The sequence below is a fragment of the Leptosomus discolor genome, chromosome 26, assembly GCF_034619465.1.
Source record: "Leptosomus discolor isolate bLepDis1 chromosome 26, bLepDis1.hap2, whole genome shotgun sequence".
Taxonomy (NCBI): Eukaryota; Metazoa; Chordata; class Aves; order Leptosomiformes; family Leptosomidae; genus Leptosomus; species Leptosomus discolor.
In genome coordinates this window covers 656,016-658,848 of record NC_141416.1, presented here as the reverse complement: position 1 = coordinate 658,848, position 2,833 = coordinate 656,016, and positions in this window count along the sequence as shown.

The window sequence follows — 2,833 nt, the reverse complement described above, 5'->3', positions numbered from 1 at the left end:
GGTAGGACAGGATCAACACTTGAGCTAAGCTAAGGTGAGCCCTGAAGAGACACAAGCTGGTAAGAGGTTGATACCCATCCTGTTCTGCTTTGCCTTGCTCTTCTCCTCTGTGACTTTTTAGAGCAAAATTCCTTCCTGCAGACACCAAACCATCTCTTGGGAGCTACTGCTTAAATAACACCGACTTTCTCCAATGCAGTTTGGACTCCAGAGGTGGAATTCAGTAAAATTAGGGTAACACCTCAGTAATCATTGCAGACATGGAAAACACATGAGAGGTTTTACTGTACCAGATTTACATATTCTCTGGGCTAAGCAGACGAAAGGTAGAAAGAGGTCTATAATCCCTTTGTTGTACATGAGGGAGTTGATCTCATAAGTATATCAAGTACTATGTTTTCAGTGCAGTCAGTTTGTAACATGTGGCTTTAACACAGCATATTTAGTATCAATCTCACTTGGAAAATTAAACAAATGAGAGCCTTTTGCAAGACCACAAGGACAAAGCTGAAACACAGCAAAAACCTGAAAGCAGGTCTCCTGAATTTAAATTTCAGAGGGAGTAAGACTATTCATAAACCTGTACTGAATTCTACACCTTCTTGCTTTCTTCTGAAATAAATTGAAGGGTGGGGAGGTAATTTGGAAAATGTCATAAAGCTACCTTTCAGGATGTCACTTCAAACTTATCCAAACTCCAGATCAAAGCACCAAATGAAGGAGGTAGTTAACCTCTCATTTCAGGTTAAATGGAATATTTTGGTGTCAGCCAACACAATCACTTATTTTCTGTGCAACTGAGCTGCATGTTAGAAAAGCTTGGGGCTCAGTTTGACTCAAGTAATTTTTCTAGGATTTTTTTCTTTTGTTGTTATAGACACAATGGCAAAATACCCATTAGTCACCTAAAGTTCTCCTGACCTTAAACCCTAATCCAGACACTATTTCGGTTCCCACCCATTCATTCTGTTACATCTATGAATTCTATGTTCTTGACTTGACCTGCAAACACCTCATCAGAAAGAAAGACAGAGAAAAAGGAGAGCTGAAAAACAGAGCCAAACACGTAACATACACTACAAAACATTTATAGTGGATAATATAGTCTTACAAAGCCTGTTGAACGTTTTGCATAAGACCACTGCTTTGCATAAACAGAATAAAAACACCCAAAGCAACTTCCCAAGGAATATACACCTTAAGCAGACATTTTCTAGGTTCTCATTTCTGCTGCGTATTGTACTGGCAGAAGATTTAGCAAAGCCATGGCCATTCAGATTGACAGTGAGTATCCAAGAGGGTCCCAGGTGGGGCAGTTCCAAAGTCAGACCACAAACCCTGTAGGGCCACTTTCACAGGGATGCTGTATCCTCATAGCTGGCTCCCATCCGAAAGGCGACCGCAGATATCTCACCATCTCAGTATTTATATAGCCTATCTCAATATTTACACATGATACTTCCGTCCAAAATTAGATAAAAACTTGAAGCCACAAGATCAGAACAACACTAGCAGACGTATAGCACTGGTTAAGATATTTTAAGGCTACCTAAAGGCTACATGCATTAAATTTCCATAAAGTAATGGAAGTAGGTATCTTTAATATTATCTAGATTTCAAATGTATTTTTAAACCTCAATCCACCAGTGCCTCTGAATGAAAAATTAGCAAATGACTCTTTCATGAAAATAAACTCCTGAATATTGTACAACGTCGCAGAATATTAATCCAAAGTTCATCCCTGAAGTAAATGCAAAGATTTCAAAAATGACGTTTCTTTCTTTTTTTTTAGGAAGAAGAAGTTATATTGAATCCAACTTACTCAGTTCACCGAGGAGAAGTCAAGAGAACCTGCTGGAAGGTTTCTGAATCATGGATGGGTTTATATACCTTCCTGGACCACCAGGCTGATGCAAGAAAATAACGTCATATTTGTGCATTAGGTTCCATTACTCCCCAAACAAAATTTGACGTGTAATTACAGTAATTGTTTTGCTTACTGTTTGTGTTGACTACCCTATTCTCACCAGCACGTGACTTGCACAGTCCCATCTGCGGATTCTTTTCATTTCGTGGTTTTGAGCACCAAACCCGCTCTTGCAGCCCTGACGTGAAGCAGCCCACAGGACTGAACTCGGGCTTTCATGGGAGCCCTGTCAGTGCTGCAGCTGCTCAGAGGCTCTGCAGGACTCACCTTTGCAGCTCCTTAGAAAACAGAAGTTTGTTTTCCTTGCTTAACACCATGACCTCCAAGAATGCATAAAAGCCTAACCTAGTATTAGTAGTAAGTGTGCTTGCTAGTTTAAAGCTTGTTAGGACATGTTTACAGAAACTGTAGTCACTGCATGACTGTAGTGTCAGGATTGCCTTGGAGAGATGCTCCTAGCAGAGCACAGCACTGCCTGTGGTGGCCTGGCTCCTCATTTGATGTTCAAGTCTCTTCCAAGACAAGAATATAAAACAGTGCAAGGGCTTAAAGTGGTGGCCGGAGCCCCAGTTTAGCATGAGCTCTCCTCCGCAACTTGATTCCTGGCCAAGCCCAGGAAGAAACATAAGTGGGAAAGCTCATTTTGGTTAAAGTGGGATGGTGAAAGGGATCTAGGAATTCCTCAGTCTGGTTTGGAACAAATCACTCTATCCCCATTTCCTCTCACAGTGGTTAAGGTCACAGCTGCCTCGGAAAAATGCTTATGAGTGTGGAGAAGAGTTCTGTGGGAAACTGAAGGTAAGCAAGCAGTGCCCTAGCAAAGCAAGCAAAGCTGATCATTCCCCATTCAACGTACAGGTGGGCCAGGGAAAAAAAAGGAGCAACTGGTTTATTTAAGATTGCTCA